At 47.1% G+C, this 23757-nt stretch overlaps 1 pseudogene; it reads left to right on the top strand.

Moving 5' to 3' along the window:
- Window positions 1-444: 444 nt before the first annotated feature.
- On the top strand, window positions 445-23515 carry LOC123084097 (probable ion channel POLLUX; annotated as a pseudogene).
- The last annotated feature ends 242 nt before the right edge of the window (window positions 23516-23757 follow it).

Raw genomic sequence — 23757 nt, 5'->3', positions numbered from 1 at the left:
GATGGATGCTAGATGTATAGGAAGAGGTAGGCTCTGTATACCATGTGAAGATTGGCTTAAGCGTCTTGCCTCGTTGGAGGGACGCGCTGCGTGTTTATATAACAGGGGCGCACCTCCCTGGATATAGCGCATACAATTGGTTGGAATTACAACTTGTGAACCAAGGAAAGAGAGGGAGAGATAAGGCTGCGGTTACAGAAGGATAGATATCGATCCTAACAACCTAGCCGGAGCTACATACTACGTTACAATATATGTCACGTTACAATATGTTTAACACGCTGCTGGATGTCTGTTATATATTACTCATCGACTGGAAAATATAGTTCCTTTTTAGCCACTTGAACTATAACAATTCTGCTCATTGCGCTACCAAGTTGGCGTGTTGTCATTTGTCAATTATTGCTTCGGTGGAGTATATTGTAAAGGTACAGACAGAGGTGGTTTTTCTTCCCCGTCTACATCTCAATCAATCTGACACTGGTTTTGCGCGTTGTCCTCTCTAACACCCTCCTCTGCCTTCTCTTTCTGCTCATACGAGCCGGTGGAAGCATCCGGGATTAAGGTCTCATCTGCATTCGTACATACTCTTCTTCCCCCTCCGGAAGGTCCCTCTCCAGGTTAGTCGAGGACTCGAGGTGCATGCTTCTAGGGAATAGCTAGTTATAAGGATTTATCTGTCATCCCTCTACGGTCGATTTGTGTTGAAGAAAGCTGCTAGCTTTTTCCCTTTCCTTTTGTTTTCCTTCGATTTATTTGTTCTTGCTCTTGTTAGCTAGTTGTTACGGGTTCTATTTCTTGTTAATTAGCTTGCTGCTGCTTTAGCCACGAAGAAATGAAGAAGTTTTCAGTTAGCTAGCTAGGTACGCAGTATGCTGCGCATCTCCCCCCATTGTATCTTGACATACGCATATAACCAAAATTTAGCAATCACGGTTATGGATAAATTTGTCTTGTGAAGTGAAATGTTTAGTCTGTTCTAATAGTATTTACAGTGATACGGAGAAACGTGCCAAACAGGCTGTCTTTGCAGACCAGTTAGCCTGTTAAATATGATAGAGGCTGCCGTCCGGAACAATATTTCAATAGAAATGGACTAAGGAGCCTCGTGACTGTGCTGTGCTCTGACCAGAGTTGGTGCAGCTGTCCTTGCATTATTACGATTCCTGTACGTGGTTAGCAGAAGTATCCTTAATGAAACTGCCTGGCACACATCGCCATGCCAGATTGGACGGCAAATAGGGGTGGAGGGTTCCCTCTTCTCTCAAACTTTGAACCTGGAGGAGAAATATTGCAGTGCATCCCTATTGATTTCGATTTCTTAATTTTCAATCGACAGCGGCTTATGATCGTCTTGCACTTGTATTTTCCTCCACTGTGCCTCCGCCAATGACCACCTCTCACTTGCCCACCTACTCCGCCTGGAAAATATAGTTCTTTTCTGGTCACTTGAACTATAACAATTCTGCAATTAATTATCTCCAAGTTGTCGCTGCAAGCCATTGCTCCGTTAGTTGTCCGTTCTTTTAGCGGTACCAAGTTGGCGTCTTGTCAATTATGGCTTCGATGGAGTATATTGTAAAGGTACAGACAGAGGTGGTTTTTCTTCCAGGTCTGCATCGCAATCAATCACAACTTGTTTTGCGTGTCCTCCTCTCTAACACCCTCCGCTTACTTCTCTCTCTGCTCATGCAAGCCGGTGGAAGCATCCTACATAGGGGATTAAGGTCTCATTTCAATTCGTACATGCTCTTATTCCCCCTTCAGAAGGGCGCTCTCCAGGTTAGTCCAGGACTTGAGGTGCTAGCTTGCGTTCTACCGAATAGCTAGCTACTAATGATTCCTCTGTTAATCATTCTACCGAATTAGCTGGCTACTAAGGATTCCTCTGTTAACCCTTTATCCTTTTGGTCGATTTTTGTTGAAGAAAGCTGCTCGCTGGCTGCTTCCATTTCTTTAGTTTTCTTCAATTATCAGCTCTTGAGCTTGCTAGCTCGTTGTAATAGTATGAATTTTATTTCTTGTTAGTTAGCTAGCTTGCTGCTGCTTTAGCCACGAACAAATGAAGAAGTTTTTAGTTAGCTAGGTAGGTATGCTGCACATCTCAGCAAGTAGGTCAATATGAGATTATCTAAGCTCCTGAGTTAGTGTTTGTAAAAAGAACAGGGTATGTACCCACATGTATATATTCCCTTCTAAGTTAGAAACATGTCTATTACTCCCACTGTTCCTAAATATAAGTCTTTTTAGAAATTCCAATGTGGACTATATACGGATGTATATAGACATATTTTAGAATGTAGATTCACTCATTTTACTCCGTATATAGTCCGTATTGGAATCTCTAGAAAGACTTATATTTAGGAATGGAGGGAGTATTTGTGAAAGTTATGCATTCAACCTTTCAGCTCATCAATTTGAAACAATTTCTGTCTTATTCGATCGATGGGACATGGATACTCGTCCTAACCAGCAGGAGATATAGGATACAATGGAGAGCAATTTAGTGGATACAACTCCAACGTCAAGGGAGTTTACACTCGACTTCTTACGACATATTACGAATAATCTTTCTGAGGACCGCATAATTGGGAAGGGTGGGTTTGCAGTAGTTTACAAGGTGCGATTGTAAATTGAATTTTCTATTTTCTTAACTGATCTGCTACTGCGAACTTCAAGTACCCACACATGTGCCATATGAACAAGAAATATTTAACAGGGAGTATTGGACAACGGGGAAGAGATTGCCCTGAAGAAGCTTACTCACATAGGGCCTGAAGACACGAAATTTGCAGATGAGTTCAATAACATTATTAGGGCCCATCATCAAAATATCATACAGTATGTTGGCTACTGCTATCATCCAGGCAACTGGATGAAGCTCGATGAAAAATATATCTTTGCTCATGAGCCAATAAGAATTCTCTGCTTTGAATATTTGCATGGTGGAGACCTTGAGAGGCACCTTTCTGGTATGACCGTGCTCTACTTAGACTATCTTATTTTGCATGAAAAGAAACAGTATATCTAATTTTCAATCAATCACTTGACGTATTTGAGTATATTTCATGTTTATGTCAACAGATGAGCAGCCATGCGGACTTGATTGGCAGACATGTTACAAAATAATTAAGGGAGTGTGTTCCGGTTTAAATTATCTTCATAGCGTAAATATTTACCATCTAGACTTAAAGCCAGCAAATATACTGCTGGACAACAACATGATGCCGAAAATAGGAGATTTTGGTATATCAAGAATCTTCCCTTCAGCAAAAACCATTACCACGGCAACAGGAACATTGATAGGGACAATGTGAGTTGGTACCTTATGAGAAGTAAGCAATTCCAATATAACTTTGTTGCAAATTAATTGGATATGATACCATGCAGGGGATTCATGCCACCGGAATATATTAACGAAAACATAATCTCACAAAAATATGATGTGTTCAGTTTGGGTGCCGTAATCCTACAAATAATGGCAGGACGCCAGAGTTATCGCGATTGTGGACGTGATCCTTCTGAAACATTCATTGAGCTTGTAAGAAAAAAAATAGTTTCTTGCTCATGCATACTCTTATTTTCACACATTTATTTTTCTTCTTATTATTTCTCGTTACATGTATGCAGCATGTCAACACTTTATTTGAATTTTTCAGGTATGTGAAAAATGGCGAAAAAAGCTACATCCAACAATGTCACCACACTCATGCCAACAAGTTAATGCATGCATTGGAATAGCTTTAAGATGTCTCGAGGATGACCGACAGAAAAGGCCCACCACAAGGGAGATAGCCACTGAGCTTAATAGGATTGATATGGGAAACTTATCACTGACGGAGGAGGTCGTCAATGAACTTAATCTGATTGATACTGAATTTTGTTCACTTACAGATAAGGTACTGAAAGTTTGGTGATATTTTTACTCTACATACTAAAACTTGAACAAAAATAGTTACATAGTGAAAGTCTTTTTTTCTTGCATATTGGAGTATTAGGGTTTTTTGTGTTTATAGATATACTCGATCTCTACCGGTTTATAAGGCAAAACCGTATTTCATAGATAGTTGGATCTGTAATATAATTTCTCAGCACAACATTTTCCTGGATAAATAAATCATGAATTGTTACCCTCTTTTTTTGGCCAATGATCGTCAATTGTTATTCAGGCCAACCAACTCTTTTGAGAGTATGCCAATAGTGTACAGTAAACGCCAAAAATACCATTTCAAGTTTGCCACCTATATATTTTTTGGTTGGTGTGCTAGTAGTGTTGTTCCGTGCAATCCCTGATCACTAAAATGTGTTTTACATACCCCTATTATTTTCGCCAAGTATAGAATACAAAATTTCAAACAGTACTGCTCTAGGAGGGGGGCATCAACGGTGGACTAAAGCTCTACAATTATTTTTGTTATAGGCTACTAACTTACAAAGCAGGGTGGCATTGGCCTATAACCATTACAAGAACTCAGGTAAGCATCTCATTAAAGAAAGGTTTTTGCTTGGGTCGCCTATTAAGAAAAGTTTGATGATTTCAATATGAGTCAATCGTTGGAATTTGAAATAGTATCACCAATCATCACTACAAAACCATCAAGTTGAAAAACAAAGGTGTCATGTCGCTCTTACGCGCCGAGCTAGAGAGCTAAGCATTGTGAAAAGAGTTATTCCTTTCACCCTGCGATGAATGAGTAACACACCTCCTGATCCTCACGATTTAATAAAATCATCAACGTAATAACACAGAAAATATACATCCAATGGATCCTGCAGGCGTGGTGCAAGCAGTGACGGGTTGGGTGAGGCGCACCCAGAGCCGGGGTTGAGCTGGCTCAATGAATGGACTTGGATGTAGAATATCTTATTCTACACTGAGAGTGCTATAATTATGCATAACACAATATTCTTCGGCTGCAACTGCAAACCTGTTAGAGCTTGGGTATTTATAGATGACCTTCTGGGGCAAAGAACAGGAAGCTCAGATTGCCATCACCAAAGGATTATGGGGCTGTTTGGTTCTAGGCCTAGGAGTGCCACACTTTGCCATACAATATTACCAAACTTGTCTAAGGTTAGTTCTTCAAAATGAGAGCCACAAGTTGGCAAGCCTAAGGGAATCTTACCATACTTTTTGAGTGCATGAAATTTGGGACCCAAGTGTGGCTTGCCTAAGATGTGGTTTGAACCAAACACACATCTAAGTTGGTCAAACTTGCCTAAGAGCATCTCCAGCCGCGCCCCAAACAAGGCCCCCCAGGCGATTTTTCGGCCGCCGGCGCCGAAAAATCGGCCCAGTCGCGCCCCCAAAGGCCCTTTTTTCGCCGGCTCGGGCCAAAATTGACGCCGGCGGACGCAGGCCGAACCCTGCGCGCTGGGGGGTGCTTGGGGGCGCCGGCTGAATCGTTTTTGGCGCGAAAATCGGCGGGCTCTCCTTGGCAGAGACTCGGCTCTTCTCGCCGCTTCGTCGTCCTCATCGCCTCGGTTCCCGCGGCGGAATCAATGCCAAAGCTGCCACGCGCAGCCGCGCCGGTCAGCCTTCTCCATTGATGCCTCACGGGCGGCGCAGTGAAGACGGGACGACGCGCGTCCCTCGCGCGCCACGCGTACACACGGCGGCCATGCGTATGGGCGGCGCCTCCGCCTATATAAGCCGCCCCCAGCGCGCCGGTGACACACAGACTCTCCACCGCCGACGCCCTCGTTCCTCGACACCCCCGTTCCTCCCTCTCTTCTCGCCGTTTCCAGTTCAACCGTGGCCGAGTGCTTTCCAGGCGATGGCGCGGCGGTGAACGGCTTCGGCCGCCGCCACCTTCACGAGGACGAAACTCAGCTCCTCTATGAGGCCGAGTACCCGGTCCCTCCGGACATGCGGGTGCCCGGGGCATGGAGGATCAGCGCCGGCAGAGTACCCCGCTCCCCCGTCCTTCTCCCGCCGGCGTGGGAGCTCATGGACACCGAGGCGCATGGATCCGTGGGCGTCCTCCTCCTCGTCTGGCCGCTCGTCCGGCTCTCCCTGCCTCCGCCCCGTCAAGCCGGAGCCCCAGGACACGCCAGTCAGCCAGCGCACCTGCAGCTCCGGCGTCCGCATCGCCGACTCCTCCGCCACATCTGGCCGCCTCGTCCTCCATCAGGCCGAAGGTGGAGCCTGGCCTTTCCGCGTAGTACGAGGCCATTGTCCGGCGCGGCTTCTCCGACGAGGCCGCCCTAAAGTGGGCGCGGGACGACTACCTCCACGACGAGATGGTCCGGTGATGTAGGGTGGAACCCTAGATGGCCGATCTTTCAGGAAAGGAGCGGATCCCTACGGTGGACACGAAGAACACAAGGGGAAAAATGAGGGGAGACAAGAAATAGATCACACATGCGCTAGATCGATGAACACAAAGAGATACACGATGATCCAAGGTCAGCAAAGGACGATACAAAGTAACCGGTTCTTCTCCTAGAAGGAGGTCTTGATGGGGCCACCCAAGAGGGGGTCTTGAATCCAAGAGGATCTTCTCCGTAGAGGGGCCGCGGTCACTCTCGAAGAGATGATCCGGTATGGATGAGCAAAGCTCTATCTCACATATCAGCTAAACCAATGCTAACGCTAGAAAGGAGAAGGGGGAGGTCTATTTATAGTCTAGTACAAGTTGGGACGAGTTGGAGGGGTACATGGGCCCTTGGCCCGTTCACTGTGCGCAGATAGGCGCCGGATGTCCGGGCTGGGGGCCGGATGTCCGGGGCTTCGCGAGGCGCTGGATGTCCGGGGCTCGGGCCGGATGTCCGGGCTGAAGTGCAAAACTTCTGTGGTCTCTGGTTAGGCGAGGCCGGATTTCCGGGCTGGTGGCCGGATGTCCGGGGCTTCGTGGGAGGCCGGATGTCCGGGGCTTGGGGGCCGGATGTCCGGGCCCTGTAGATTTTCTGTGGCTGGTCTGCTGCTCTGTTGGCATGTCTCCAGCGGCCGGATGTCCGGGGCTGGGGGCCGGATGTCCGGGCCCTGGAGCTGTCTTTGTCTCCTTCCGGTGGTTCTTTTCATCCATGTACTTGGCGGCTTGTCCGTCTTCACGTGCATCTTCGGGAGGCTCCTCTTGACACCTGATCTTGCATAGCATATCGGACTTAGGTAGTAACCATGTCTCGAGTGGATCATATGTGATATCACTAAGGAAGGAAGTCACCTCGTTCTCGAGAGCTCTAGCTCGTGCTCATGTCATGGGTCCTCTAGGCTCTTGATGCGACGATGGTAGGTCCATGGGGATGATCATGGGATGCCCCGCATCATCTCCCCTCCCTTGGGAAAGATCCGACCTCGGATCGAAATCCTCATCACCATGGTACGGGGAGAGATCTTTGATGTTGAAGATGTCGCTCAAGGAGTACTTGTCGCGTGGGATGCCAATCTTTTATGCATTGTTGTTGTAGCGTGCAAGCACCTTGAAGGGTCCATCCGCTCAGGGTAGTAGCTTGGACTTGCGTTCATTGGGGAAGCGATCCTTGCGAAGGTGTAGCCACACAAGATCTCCAACATGGAACATCATGTGTTGCTTGTTGATGTTGAGCTTGGTCGCGAGTCGTTGTACTTGGCGCTCGATGGTGTTCCTTGTATCTTCATGCATCTTCTTGAGGAAGTTTGCTCGGGCACTCGCGTCCATGTTTGTGCGCTCTTGAAGCGGTAGAGGTAGAATGTCCAATGGGGACAATGGGTTGAAGCCATAGACGACCTCGAAGGGGGACTTGCTGGTGGTTGAGTGTCTTGCTCGGTTGTAGGCATACTCGGCGATGGGTAGGCACTCTTCCCACTCCTTGATGTTCTTCTTTATCAACACACGTAGTTGGGTGGAGAGCGTACGGTTGGTCACCTCCGTTTGGCCATCGGTTTGTGGATGGTATGCCGAAGAGAACAAGAGCTTGATTCTGAGCTTGGTGCACAAGGTCTTCCAAAAGTAACTCAAGAACTTGACGTCGCGGTCCGAGACAATCGTCTTTGGCACTCCATGAAGGCGCAAAATTTCCCTACAAAACAAATTTGCAACATGTGAAGCATCGTCTATCTTGTTGCAAGGAATCAAATGAGCCATTTTGGAGAAACGGTCCACAACAACAAAAACGGAATCCTTGCCATTTCTAGTTCTAGGCAAACCAAGCACAAAGTCCATGCTAATATCTTCCCATGGTTGATACGGAATTGGAAGCGGCATATAGAGGCCATGAGATTGGGCTTTAGACTTAGCTTTGCGACATGTAGAACATCGGTTGGTGAAGCGATTGACGTCGCGGTGCATCTTGGGCCAAAAGTAATTCTTGGAGAGCATAGCAAATGTCTTGTCGTGTCCAAAGTGTCCCATGAGTCCGCCTCCATGAGATTCCTGTAAAAGCAACAAATGAAAAGAGGACTCGGGGATGCAAAGTTTGTTAGCTCTCATAAGATATCCCTCTTTGATGTAGTATCGATTCCAAGAAGTATGCGTCAAACACTTGGCATAGGGAATAGCAAATGTAGGATCATGCTCATACAAGTCTTTGATATGCTCAAAACCAATGACATTCAACTCAAGTGTAGTGAAAAGCATGCATATACGGGAAAGCGCGTCCGCCACAACATTTTCTTTGCCCTTAATGTACTTGATGACATAAGGAAATGACTCAATAAATTAACTCCATTTAGCATGACGCTTGTTTAACTTAGTTTGACCCTTAAGGTATTTAAGTGTTTCATGGTCGGTATGGATGATGAACTCATGTGAGCGAAGGTAATGTTCCCATTCATGTAAAACTCGCACTAAAGCATATAGCTCTTTGTCATAGATCGGGTAATTGAGTTGCGCTCCGAATAGTTTCTCACTAAAATATGCAATGGGGCGCTTCTCTTGCGTTAACACACCTCCTATGCCATTACCACTAGCATCGCAATGAATTTCGAAAGGTTTGTCAAAGTTGGGTAATGCAAGCACGGGAGCATGAGTAAGCAAATTCTTAAGCTCATTGAAAGCAATATCTTGAGATGTTCCCCAAACAAACGGTGCATTTTTCTTACTCAAAGCATGCAAAGGTGAAGCAATGGTACTAAAATCTTTCACAAATCTACGGTAGAAACCGGCTAAACCAAGAAAACTACGCACTTGTTGCAAATTGGTTGGTTGGGGCCAAGTTTTAATAGCATTGATCTTAGTTTCATCAACATGAACACCCTTAGAAGAAACTACGAAACCCAAGAAAACAAGCTTGTCAACACCAAATAGGCATTTTTCCATATTAGCATAAAGTTGCTCTTTTCGAAGAGTTTGTAGAATGGTGCGAAGGTGGGTGACATGCTCTTTGAGAGATTTGCTAAACACAAGGATATCATCAAAGTAGACAACAACAAATTCACCAATGTAAGGGCGAAACACGTAATGCATAAGACGCATGAAAGTACCGGGTGCTTCCGATAAACCCATAGGCATGACTAACCACTCATATAGACCGAACTTTGTTTTGAAAGCGGTTTTCCATTCATCACCCTCTTGTATGCGGATTTGATAGTAACCACTTTTAAGATCAATTTTGGAAAAGATAGTGGCACCGCTAAGTTCATCAAGCATATCATCAAGGCGTGGAATGGGGTACCTATATCTAACAGTGATAGCATTGATAGGTCTACAATCGGAGCACATGCGAAAGCTACCGTCACGTTTTGGCACAAGGATGACCGGTACGGCACAAGGACTTAAACTTTCACGCACATGTCCATGGTCTATGAGATGCTTTACTTGCCTTTGTATTTCTTTGGTTTCTTCGGGGTTGACGCGGTATGGAGCTTTGTTGGGAAGCGGCGCTCCGGGGATGAGATCAATTCGGTGCTCAATGCCTCGTAGTGGAGGTAGACCCGGAGGTAGCTCATCGAGGAAAACATCTTGGAATTCCTGCAATAGAGAAGATAACACCAAAGGTAGATCGTAAGAGTTGTTAGCTTTTGTGACCTCGTCCTTGCACAATAGGACATAGTGTAGGACACTTGATGGGTTCTCACACACTTCTCTCATCTCACGTTTGGTGGCAAAGAGAACTAAGTTTTTCTTGTCGCTCATCGTGGAGGCAGTCAATTTGGGCTTGTGGCGCTCACTCTCTTTTCGGTGGTTCGCTCTCTCACTATTCTCTCCACGATGGGTGTTTTGCTTGTCGGCGAGCACTTGGCTTGGAGACATAGGGCGTAGCACAAACTCCTTCCCTTTCATCTTGAAGCTATAGTGATTTGTACGCCCATTGTGAATGACACCTCGGTCAAATTGCCATGGCCGTCCAAGGAGGAGGTGGCACACGGTCATCGGAAGGACATCACACTCCAAAGTGTCTTCATAGGTGCCGATCTTGAAAGAGACTTGTACTCTATGCTCGACTTGTATGGTGCCGGTGTCGCTTAGCCATTGAACCTTGTATGGGTGAGGATGCTTCATCTTGACCAATTGGAGCTTGGAACAAAGTTCTTCACTTGCTAAGTTGTGAAAACTACCTCCATCGATGATGACCTTGACGGAACGTCCATTGATGCTGGCCTTTGTGTGGAAGATATGGCATCTTTGATCTTCGTCTTGTTGATGTTGAAGAGCCAAGACCTTGGAGACAACAAGAGCGGGACTTGAGTCTTCATCGCAAAAGACTTGGTCATCTTCATCTTCATTGTTCACTTGTCGGTGCATGGCCACTTGCTCAAGAGCTTCCATTTCTCCTTCGCTCATGGAGTCGTAGGTTCCGTCGTCGTTGAGGATCATGGTGCGCTTGTTTGTGCACTCGAAGGACTTGTGGCCTCGGCCTCCGCATGTGAAGCATTTGATAGAACTTGTCTTGACAGTCTCATCGGGTGGAGTAGATGATGATGAAGCTTTCTTGAAGTTGCTTGTAGTAGGAGGACGACTTGTGCTTGTCGAAACTTTCTTGTAACTTGACTTGTCGCCGTTGCTTGTAGAGGCTTGGTTGAGGTAGAAGGTGTTTGAGTCGTCGAAGCTTGATTGTTGGAGAGGCCATAGGACTTGGATGAGAACTTGGCGTACTTGAAGTCGTCTTGTAGTTATCATTCCGCTTTGGTAGCTTGGTGCACTAGCTCGATGAGGTTCGAGTATGGTTGGAAGTCGGCGATTTTCTTGATAGGATGATTGAGTCCATTCAAGAACCGTGCCATAGTTTGCTCATCATCTTCTTTGACATTGGCTCGTATCATGGCAATCTCCATTTCCTTGCAGTACTCTTCAACGCTCTTGGTTCCTTGTTTGAGTTGTTGAAGTTTCTTGAAAAGGTCACGGTTGTAGTAGTTTGGCATGAATCGTGCTCTCATGACATCCTTCATTTGTCTCCAAGTGGTGATGGGTGGTTCACCTCTTGCCACTCGGCGCTCAATGATTTGTTCCCACCAAATGAGGACGTAGTCTTGGAATTCTAGGGATGCCATTGCGATCTTCTTCTCTTCTTCGTAGTTGTGCAAGCGGAAGATTTTGTCAACCTTCAATGCCCATGAGATGTACTCTTCGGGGTCATTGCTTCCATTGAACTTTGGCATGGTGAACTTTAGCTTGCCGTATCGTTGCTCTTCATTGTGTTGGGGTCGGGGATGATGACGCCCATGTCGTTGAGGATTGACATTGTTATCGTGCTCTTGGCGAAGAGGATTGTTGACCTCATGTTGCTCTTGGCGAGGAGGGTTGTCAACCTCATGTTGCTCTCAGCGATGATTGTGTCCATTGTCTTCTTGCTCTCGATGGACTTGACGTTCTTGTCTTGCTTGAGGGGGAGCTTGTCTATCTTGACGAGGAGCTTGTCGATGCACGCGGTCTTGGTAAATTCGTTCTTGAGCTTCATCGCGAAGTGCTTCTTGATGGAGACGAGCTTGTCGGCCTCGATTGGCTACGGCACGACTTGAGTCATGAAGGGCACGTTGCGCCTCAAGTGCTTGAGCTTCACGGAGTTGTTGTTGTTGGCGCTCCGCCTCGGCGTCTTGTGCATCTTGATGTTGTCGCGCTCGCTCCTCTTGTTCTTGTTGTCGTTGGCGTTGTCGTTCTTGTGCTTGTGCGAAAGCGTCTTGGTTTTGGCAATGTCGATGCTCTTGAGAGTCAGTGTCGTGTAGAGGATTGCGATTAGCTTGACGGTCTTGACGCGCGGCACGACGAAGAGTGTTCGATGTCGGTGTACTTGAACCGGAGATGGTTTCGTCGGAGTGTCGACTTGAGCGCCTCCTTCTTGACAAAGACGAAGTAGAAGAACGGAGAAACAAGGTATGAATCTCGTCCATTCTTGCGTCATTCTCAAGCTTGTGTTCGTCGAGCTTGTTGTCGAAGTAATCCCTTGTACGATGCTCGGATTGGCGTAGGTCGGTGGCGAGGTTGTCGATGCGGCCGCCCAAAGCAAGTTGTTCTTGATGCAAAGCTCGTTGTGCACCAAATAGTTGAGTCTTGGTGACAAAGGAAGACATGTCGTTGTCTTGCTCCAAGAAAAGTGGGTTGGTAGAAGTGCTTGGCCTATCCATCGTTCCAAACAAAGATATGTGAGTGGGAGAAAGGGAAGAACCAATATCCAATGTACCTTGACCGATGTTGACAATGGATCAAAGATGACTCCAATGTGTAGCAAGGAAATAGCACAATTGGTACCAATTCTTGTCGGTTCTCACACCTACACAAGTAAAGCTTATGGTGGAGCTCGGTTAGGATGGTGGCACAAAATTTGATGCAATTGTAAGTGAGACTCAATAATGTTGGAAAAATTCACAAATTTGAAATGCAACAAATAGACCAATAGCAAGATATGGTACACGGAAACACACACGCAAATGGATAAGATGGGGTTATGCAACCAAGGATGAGCCAAAATGTGGAATTCACCAAGATGCTCTTGTTGCACAACACTAGAGAGACGCTAGCACAATTGCACAATAGGCGGATACGAACTTGTGCACGACCTACTAAGCAAAAATGCAACGACTTCTATCCCAAGTATGCTATATGTATGATGTTCCTATGCGTTGAACCAAGATGATCAAGTATGACAATCTTAATGTTGTATGATGCTATGGTTCTTGCTTATAAGCTCTTTGCTTATCTTTCCTCTTTTGCTTAAAAGCTTGTTTGGCTCTTTGATGTTTGAGCTCTTTTCTTATGCAATGCTTCACGAACCAAGATAGCAATTGTGTATGCGACAACAACTTTGTGACACAAGTGATGATGCCAAGAGATGCAACACAATGATGGTATGTATTCTATGGGAAGTATGAACACTAATGTGCACAAGTCATGTTGCCGGCAATACTCAAAGGCTAGTCTCGATGGGTAAGTGACGCAAAAGTAAGGCCATGGGGTTATCAATGCAATTGCAAAAGAGTATGATGATATCACAATACCAAGTTGATATCCAAGGTGAAGGTGATACCAAAGTAATGTAGCCATTCGTAGTGGTCCTTGGCGAAGATGAGCGGTGGTGATGTTGATATTGAACCGTACCTAGATAGCCGAAACACAAAAGGACACGGAAACCACAACTCAAATTCTCAAAGCAAAATTTGGCAAAATTGTCGGAGTTGGTAGCGGGAAAGGCTATGGTGGTGCTATGCGGAAGTGGTGGAGGTATGCGGAAGTGTATGTGGCACCGGGACAAAATTTGGCGAGAGTTAGGCGGGAAAAGGATGGTGGATGGGTGGTTTTGCTGCCAGGGGCCGGATGTCCGGGGGTGACGGCCGGATGTCCGGGCTCTGGATCCGTGGACGAACTAGAAGAACACCGCGTGGAGAGGTCAAATCGGGGAAAAATGCGGAAGATTTTGTGGATGGAAATTGGGTAAAAGGTGGGGGAATGCTAGATCTACCTGCAACACACGAAATCCAACAAAACTTCATCACACCAAAAAATCACAAAAAAAAAATTGGGGCTATTTTTGTGGGGCAATTTTCGGATTAGGACGAAAAACAACAAAATAAGCTAGAAAACAAAGAGAGGGAACTCCAAAATCGTGATCAACGTGGCTCATGATACCAAGATGATGTAGGGTGGAACCCTAGATGGCCGATCCTTCACGAAAGGAGCGGATCCCTACGGTGGACACGAAGAACACAAGGGGAAAAACGAGGGGAGACGCGAGAGAAACACTCAACCAACAAGAAATAGATCACACATGCGCTAGATCGATGAACACAAAGAGATACACGATGATCCAAGGTCAGCAAAGGACGATACAAAGTAACCGGTTCTTCTCCTAGAAGGAGGTCTTGATGGGGCCACCCAAGAGGGGGTCTTGAATCCAAGAGGATCTTCTCCGTAGAGGGGCCGCGGTCACTCTCGAAGAGACGATCCGGTATGGATGAGAAAAGCTCTATCTCACATATGAGCTAAACCAATGCTAACCCTAGAAAGGAGAAGGGAGAGGTCTATTTATAGTCTAGTACAAGTTGGGACGAGTTGGAGGGGTACATGGGCCCTTGGCCCGTTCACTGTGCGCAGACAGGCGCCGGATGTCCAGGCTGGGGGCCGGATGTCTGGGGCTTCGCGAGGCGCCGGATGTCCGGGGCTCGGGCCGGATGTCCGGGCTGAAGTGCAAAACTTCTGTGGTCTCTGGTTAGGCGAGGCCGGATTTCCGGGCTGGTGGCCGGATGTCCGGGGCTTCGTGGGAGGCCGGATGTCCGGGGCTTGGGGGCCGGATGTCCGGGCCCTGTAGATTTTCTGTGGCTGGTCTGCTGCTGTGTTGGCATGTCTCCAGCGGCCGGATGTCCGGGGCTGGGGTCCGGATGTCCGGGCCCTAGAGCTGTCTTCGTCTCCTTCCGGTGGTTCTCTTCATCCATGGACTTGGCGGCTTGTCCGTCTTCACGTGCATCTTCGGGAGGCTCCTCTTGACACCTGATCATGCATAGCATATCGGACTTAGGTATTAACCATGTCTCGAGTGGATCATATGTGATATCACTAAGGAAGGAAGTCACCTCGTTCTCGAGAGCTCTAGCTCGTGCTCGGGTCATGGGTCCTCTAGGTTCTTGATGCGACGATGGTAGGTCCATGGGGATGATCATGGGATGCTCCGCATCATCGGGCAGCGCCGAGCCCTGGAGGAGATAGCCGCCCGCAAGCGTGGGCACGAGGACGAGAACGACGTGGTGATCCTCGACAGCGACGAGGACGAGGACGCCCCCGGACCGTCCAACCCGCCGCGCCAACCTGGGGAGGGGGGCAGCAGGGACGGCGGCCGCGGAGGAGGCGACGACAACGACGGCGGCGGCGGCGGCGGCGACTGCACCCAGTTCGACAGGCTCCTCGGCATGTAGAGCTTCAAGGGTGGCGGGCGGCGGGCGGCGAGGAACGGCGAGGGCGACAACGGGCCTAGTAGCCTTTTTTTCTTATTTTGTAAAATATTTTAAATATGTATGAACTCGCCGAAGTTTGTGCCTTGTTTGCGCCTTGTTTGTGTCGAATTTTAGTTTTCAAAAAAATCGTGGGTGCCGCGACTGGGGAGCATCACGCCCCCAGCACGCGGTTTGCGCCGGTGCGTCCTCAGGGTGCGATTTTTAGCGCCTCCTGGAGGGCCAACGGCTGGAGATGCTCTAACCTTAGGTGTGGTAACCTTTGGCAAACTTAGTCTCAAACCAAACAGTCCCTATGTACCCAATATGAACTGCTTCTTTTGCAGTGTCATTGTTGTGGTAAAACAGGGACGCTACAAAAGAAAAGGAAAGTTCTAGCTATGCTACCATATACCTACACGTGCTATCCTCACTGTTTGTTGGCGTTGTGACTCTCACAGCCGCCCCACCACGATCAAGCTCTCTGCAGTGACGGAAAACCAAAGACCTCTGAACCCAGCCATCCATGCCAACCTCCTAAAACATATGTGGAAAGTCTGAACATGTAACTAGTTACAGTAATAACACAAATTCCCAGACGGCAAGGCAGGGCCTTGGTCACCCTTTAGATTCACATTATTGCTCAAAACTTTATATCACAAACTTGCCTAAAACAAAATAAGTCCTAAAATGAATTTAAAATTTGCATTAGCATTTCAAAAGTATACCTTAAAGGGCTGGTTAGCTTGGGGGGGGGGGGGGGGGGAGCGGAGCAGGAATTTTGGGGGGGGGGGGGGGGGAGCATAGCTCGTGGTAGGGACCATTGCTTGTCATCCCAAAGAGGGGATGAGACAACCGTGCGAAATCAGGCAGGGTATCACCGTGACAAAGCTCGGGTAGGGGACCACGCTTGCTTCTACCCGCGATGCAACAATCACGCACACATAATTTTCGATGGTGTTGTAAGTGATATGGCGGCCTAGAGAAGGAGATCTGCCATGCGATCTAAGATCCAACAAGATTGATGGCAAATTGCCATAGATGTGGAGTAAGACCTAGCGAGAGGAGAGTATGCAGGCAGAGGTAAAAATGGCTGAGGAATGAAAATGCTAACTAAGCTCCTTACATGCTACCTAGGTCTTCTTTGGAGATAACATTACCTAAGACAAGAGACCTAATGTGGTGGTTGTGTAAATATAGTCGGTAAGCATCTACAACTTCCCAGGCCCGGTCATGAGATTTTAGGGGCCCGGGGCAGGATGAGAATATGGGGCTCTTCTAGACTTAAAGATTCTTATATACAAAGTCTTTGATGATCGTATCAATAGAAAGAGAATTAGAGATACGTCTTCTCTAAAATGGCGTTGTCACGCCGACAAATGGGTGGTGTCCAGTCTCCTATGGGTGCGGCGGCATGGAGCTGGTCATGGGGCGTATTTGACTAGGGTACACAAGAGATCATGTGTTGGTCGGAGGCAATCAGGTAGGGAGTGATCACCCGGGAGATCACGTCGAATTGCCATTACCCTCCTACGAGCCCAATTGCACACACGTGTGGTTGGCGGAGGTCAAATTATATGTTTGGTACGGTGAAACTAATTGCATAAAGAGAACATTCTATGACATAAATCTTTAATCAGCTAATACCAGTCGTGTCTTCAGGCTTTGCTATCGCTGAGGTATGTATACGTATGATCGGCCTATCGTTGAACATCTGTGATGCTTCTGACTACTCTCTGCCATCATACTTTAGTTCGCTACTCTTCTTTTTACCTTCATCCGGGGTTTTGGGCCTATTATATTTTTGGTCAAACTTTGACCATTTAAATAATGAAAATATATAATGTATGTGTACAAAAAATATTTTATTGTATTTATATTTCTTTACTCCTAATGTCTCAGTTCGTAGTCTTCGCGGTTAATTTTGATCCCACCTATTATTGGTTTTTTTCGTCCTCCCTCCCACCTCCGAGCGATTCCCCCTGAACCGACGAGCGGCAAAAATAACTCAAAGACCACCTAGCGATGCCTCTACGTACTCCCCTAGCAAGCAACAGAACCAGACGAAAAAAAAATCTACGAAGAAAAACCAGCGAAAAAAACGGGCACGACCCGCACGCACAACTCGCATTCGTCCCTGCGCTACCTATACATCCTTTCGCCGCCGCCCTCCCATCGATCCGTTGTCGATCCCTGCGCTACCTACATCCTTTCGCCGCCGCCCTCCCATCAAGCCACCTCCGCACTCCCATCAAGCCGCCCTCCTCCTTTCGTCCAAGGCTAGGAGCTTCCCTCCCCAATCCGATCTGACGGAGAGAGTGCCAGATCCGGCTGGGGGAGCCGCCGTAGAGCCTCCACGTCGGTGGAGCAGCAGCAGCCCGATTGAAGGTGGGTGCCCGAGATCGTCCAGCAGCTCGCCGCACCTAGCAGAGGAGCAGCAGCATCCACCGGCCACACAGCTTGCCTCGCCGCACCGCAAACCATCGAGGGCCGGGGCACCTAGCAGAGGAGCGTGCGGCAAGCTCGTCACCATCCAAGCCCCGGCCCCTTTCTCGCTGTGCCATCGCGGCGGAGGTCGACAGCACCCGGTAGTGCGGGGCGGCGACCTTCCTGGACGACCCCTTCGAGGTGAAATATTCGAGCAGATCGAGACCTAATAACACCGTGCCAATGGCCGCCGCAGCCTCCTCCTCGGCCGCCTGGAAGCGATGGCTTCGCCCCGAGGTAACACCTTTGCTCAATCCTCCTTTTCGTTTCTCCTCGGCTCTCGCTGCTACCAACATCGTTCGTAGATCAGAAACTTCCACCTTTCCTGGAACTTTGATCTGATGACACACCTTTCCTGGAACTTTGATATGATGACACACCTTTCTTTTGGTTTGATTACATGACACACCTTTGATTCATAGCTGGATAAATTGACACAAATTGAGATTTTCTTCGTAAAACCGCCTCCTCCTCCTCCAAGAAAAAAAGTTAAGGTTCGTGCCTCTCGCCGGCGCCGGCGCAGGTCCGCCTCGTCTCCGTTGGCCTAGGGCCATGGAGGCGCGGTGTATCCTGGCAAGGGCCGGCGGGAGTGCTCTGTTTTTAGTTGTTTTTTCCAATCTTGTTTGGGTTTGTGTCCTACTCAGGAAGGCGAGACGGCGGCGGCTCCCTCAAGATGGAATAAAGGTCTCCCCGCCTAGTCCCCGTTCCGGCGGTGCGTCTAGCATCGTTGGTGGGCGTGTGAAGGTGTGTCTCCGGCAGATATATCTTTGATGGATTTTCTCGGATCTCGTCGTTGTTCGTCCACGTTCGTGTGTCTTCGGTTTGGATCCTTCCGATCTACGTTATTTTTCATCGGCGGCGGTTGCTGTTCTGTGGTGCTGGTCCTATGGGGCCTTAGCACAACGACTTCCCGACTGTCTACTACAATAAATTGTGCCTGGCTCCGGTGATGGAGGGGCGATGACGGCGGCGCGCCTTCGGCTCGCTTTGGTGCTTGTAGTCGTCGCTAGGTGGTCTACGGATCTAGATGTAATTTTTATTCTGGTGTTCGTTGTACTGCCTTGATTGAAGATGAATAAATTGAAAGTTCTTCTGCAATTTTTTTTTGAGTTTCCCACGTAATTATTTTTGGGACACTTTTGCCCTCGCACCGACTCACCTGCCTGATTCGATCGAGCCAAACACGTCTCGATCAGTACATGCATGTAGAGGCTCCATTCATGCACGAGTACATACGGGAGCTCTACAGTATGAAACTAGGTGATCCTGCTGCATGCCTCCTTCCCGGCGCCTTGCTCCCCGTGGCTCCTTTCCCGCGTGCCGCCACCTCGCTGTCTCCTTCCCATCGCCGGCACACGGCCGCGACGGCGCCGGAGCGTGCCATCGTTGCTAGCTTTTTAGCTGCTCGATGTTGTTGTATGAAGTAGTTCTGTAGACTGTAGGTCTCTGCTTGCTTATTGATGTTGGCTGGAGCCTTCTGTAGCTGCTAGCTGCTGTTGTTTGAAGTAGCATATGGCCAGCAGCAAAATACTAGAACTGTAGCCCTCGCTTGATGGTTGTGGCATGAATTTATGCACAGTTTTCGTTCAAAAAATTGACATCATTTTCACCAATTGTTTGACATGATCTCTCTTTATTTTTGTACCATTTTCACATGTCACAAGAATATATATGTGAATCCACAAAAATCTGCTGAATAAGATGCATATGTACGCTTCCAAAGCTGCGACATCTGGCTCCATCAATGCAATCAGCGCGTTCTACTCTGCGTGAAGCCTGCCCAGTAGCTCTCCCGCATCATCATCTCCATGATCTTGGGTTCCTGCACGACTCAACCTCCTGCGTGCACGAGTGAGACGATTAGAGTGAGAGAGGGAGGGAGAGAGAGAGAGATGGGATGCCACCTGTCAGTCGATGAGCGAGGAGGAAGCGGCGGCCGTGCGTCACGGGATGAGATCGAAGCAGGACAGGAGGCGATGGGGAACTGGCAGCACGGCGGCACAGCGAGGTAGGTGCGGGGGAACTGGCAGCGCGGTGTGGAGGAAGCACGCAGCAGCAGAGGCGGCGGCGCAGGGCTTTCTCTTCCTCCTATGCGTGGCTCCGTCTCATTTGGACTTAGTCGTTTCCTTCGACCAGGAAAGCCTCGATCGAATCAGGCAGCAAATTGGTGCAAGGGCAAAACCGTCCTATAACAAATTACGTGCAGGACTGCGGGTCCATACCTAGAAAGGAGACAAAAACTTAATTTGTGTCATTTAATCCAGCTATCAATCAAAGATGTGTCAGGTAATCAAATCAAAAGAAAAGTGTGTCATCACATCAAAGTGCCAGGAAAGATGTGTCATATTATCAATTTGCTCCTGATAAAAGGAATCTTCGTGGTGGATGATCTGTTTTTGTCATCTCCTCTCATGATGAAACACGCGATGATGTGCAGGTGTATCCGATCTTCGCGGCGACTGGCGTGGCCGTTTCCATCTGCGCCGTGCAGCTCATCCGCAACATCACCACCAACCCCGAAGTCAGGTACCAACCCAACCCAAGCCCTATCTATTCTCGTCGGCGATCTGACTTGAACCGCCCACGAAATCTCAAACCGTTGGTTGTCGTTCAGGGTGACCAAGGAGAACAGGGCGGCGGGGATCCGTATGCTAAGTTGCTTGCCCTGGGACAAAGTGAGGTGATAGAGGTCAACCATATACTAATCCTCGGATGGAGGCAACAAGCTGGTAATGTTCTGGGTGAAAAATTGCTTTAGTATCAATTATAAGTAACAAATCGGTCAGGCAGCAGATAACATAGTAAAGCGTGCTGTTGATAAAACCTGACGATCCCCTAGCAGTGCATTTCCGAAGTAGGCTTGTAAGAAATGTTATGCATGCTGACTTGTAGGATTTTATTTTCAAGGATCCAATGCACAAGACTTAATTCTGTATTTTAAATTCCATTTTAGACAAACCAACTTTGGAAGTTAAATGTTGGTCTTTTTTCACCCATTTTTAGTCACTTTTTGCACTTCATTTTGTACATTATCCTTCAATCTTACCGAGGGAAGTTGTGCACTGAGCACTGAGGTTTGATTTGCTTGCTTGGGTATTGATAAAGACTGAATCAACTGGCTTACTACTTTTTCACTATGTGGAGCAGGGCTCTTCTTCTGAAGCAGGCTAGCTATAGCAAATAAAAGCATTGGTGGTGGTGTAGTTGTTGTCCTCGCAGAAAAGAACAAGGAAGAGATGGAGATGGACATAGGAAAGCTAGGATTTGACTTCATGGGAACATCTGTAATATGTAGAAGCGGCAGTCCTCTAATCCTAGCAGATCTAAAGAAGGTACCGAGATATTCTTCTGATCTTCCAATATGGATACACTCCTCGGATGGTTTCTTTTCATGCTATGTGTTATGCAAATATCTACCTTAAATGCCCTTTCCTCCCCACAGGTTTCTGTTTCCGAAGCACGTGTTATTATTGTTTTAGCACCTGATGAAAATGCAGACCAAGTTAGTGTTTTTTTCTATCCACCTTTACCGTTTTTGGGGTTAACAACTCATATAATTATTTGCTCAACGTTCGTTTTCTCCATTCCCCCCAGAGTGATGCACGAGCTTTGCGTCTCGTACTGAGCCTGACTGGAGTAAAAGAGGGCTTAAGGGGGCATATTGTTGTAGAGATGAGTGACCTTGACAATGAACCTTTAGTGAAATTGGTTGGAGGTGAACTAATTGAAACAGTTGTTTCCCATGATGTCATTGGACGTTTGATGATACAGTGTGCACTCCAACCTGGCTTGGCACAGGTATATTTCAATGTAACACTTGGTTCTCCAGTAGAAAGAAAAGAAACAAAATCTTTGAGCCTGGCATACTAAACTGCAATGTTGTTTGGTCCTGTATTTTTGCCCGGGATGTATCTCCAAGATTGCTAACCACCATATTCTTTTGCAGATATGGGAGGATATTTTGGGATTTGGAAAATGCAGAATTTTGTATAAAAAGATGGCCAAAATTGGATGGGCATGCGGTTTGGCGATGTGTTAATCTCATTCCCTAACGCTGTGCCCTGCGGAGTGAAGCTTGCGTCAGCATTTGGAAGTATATTAATGAATCCGGATGATGATTATGTTTTAAGAGAAGGTGATGAGATCCTTGTTATAGCAGAAGATGATGATACTTATGCACCTGCTCCTCTACCAGAGGTTAATTTTCTGAGCTATGCTTAATGTTGTTTAATATTTAGTCTCTTTCTACCAACTATCATCAAGCCAGTCATACTGCCCAGATAAAAAATTCCTATTCACTTTGGTTTTTATTTGATCTATGTTATTTCTTGCCAGCTGCATAAGGGTTTTCTACCTAACGTTCCCACCCCTCCTAAATATCCAGAGAAAATTTTGTTCTGTGGTTGGCGACGTGACATTCACCATATGATAATGGTAAGTTAACCTGCGCATTTTGCCAGGATCGATGTACGCACATTTTGGATATGAATGTTGGTGCTGTTATGTAGGTTCTAGAAGCATTTCTTGCTCCGGGCTCTGAATTGTGGATGTTCAATGAGGTGCCAGAGAAGGCGAGGGAGGCAAAACTGACTGACAGTGGTATGGATATTCTTGGACTAACAAACATTAAACTTGTACACAAAGAAGGGATGTTGCCATCAGGCGGCACTTAGAAAGCTTGCCTCTTGAGACCTTTGATTCTGTGAGTATATGCCCTATCATAGAGACAAATATAGTACTCTGAATGTTTCTACAATGATTGTTTCATGAAACCGTCAATGTTGTCCAAAATAGTTAATTATCTTGGCTCTCATTTCTTTTACTCTCAGTTTACCTATGCTGAAATACACCCATTGCTAACTTTGAAACCACAGATTTTAATTCTTGCAGATGAGTCGGTGGAGGACTCCGTTGTACAATCGGATTCACGGTCCATAGCTACACTTCTTCTAATTCGTGACATTCAGGTGAGCAACAAGCAGCCTGGCTGTAGCATAATATAACTGACAGTGCACAGGTAGATAACCGCTGCATTACTGATGTGTACCTTCTTCTGTAGTCCAAGACGTCTTCCATCGTCGAAGGAGTCAAAATCACCTCTACATCACAATAGCTTCTCTCACAGCTCATGGATTCAGAAGATGCAACGTGCATCGGACAGATCAATAATAATCAGTGAGATACTGGACTCAAGAACTAGAAACCTTGTATCTGTCTCCAAAATCAGCGATTACGTCCTGTCAAATGAACTTGTCAGTATGGCATTAGCAATGGTAGCAGAAGACAAGCAAATCAACAGAGTTCTCCAGGAACTTTTCGCTGAGGAGGTACTATTCTCAATTGTGACATAATTTGAATTGTGCTTTAATATTGCTATAACATGCTTTTCCCACAATCTATGTGTACAAGCCACACCTACCAGTTAACAATGACTTGAAGCATCTCTATTTAATGGCGTACCAGATGATAGGTTTTAAAGTTAACTACCCAGTATCCTGCCTTAGATTCTGACCCTGGTAATCCTGTGGTACAGGGGCACGAGATGTGCATACGGTCTGCTGAGTTTTACCTGTACGAACAAGAGGAGTTTAAGTTTCCTGGACATAATGGTGAGGGCTCGTGAGAGAGACGAGATTGTGATCGGGCTACCGGCTTGCAAACACCGATGAGGCAATCATTAATCCAGAGCATAAGTCGGAGATTAAGAAGTGGTCTTTAGACGACATGTTTGTTGTGATCGCGAAAGGTGACTGACTGGTTTTACAATGTCATCTCACTTTTTTTGAAGCACAAGTGTTATACTATGATAGTATAATAGTACAATACTAATCCATGCTAGCTGATAGAAATGATAAACCGGGCAAAAGCATATGTGAAAGTACAAGTTGGGATCTTATCTCACCCGAGACATTGGCACTGTACATGTCGATTCATGTCGTCTCCGTAGCATTCAGTTCGCCTCAACGTAGATAACTTCGGCGCCCCAGCCTGAGGTT

This window comes from Triticum aestivum, chromosome 4A, assembly GCF_018294505.1.
Source record: "Triticum aestivum cultivar Chinese Spring chromosome 4A, IWGSC CS RefSeq v2.1, whole genome shotgun sequence".
NCBI lineage: Eukaryota > Viridiplantae > Streptophyta > Magnoliopsida > Poales > Poaceae > Triticum > Triticum aestivum.
The sequence above is the reverse complement of the archived record's forward strand: the minus strand, read 5'-3'. Positions and strand labels throughout refer to the sequence as shown.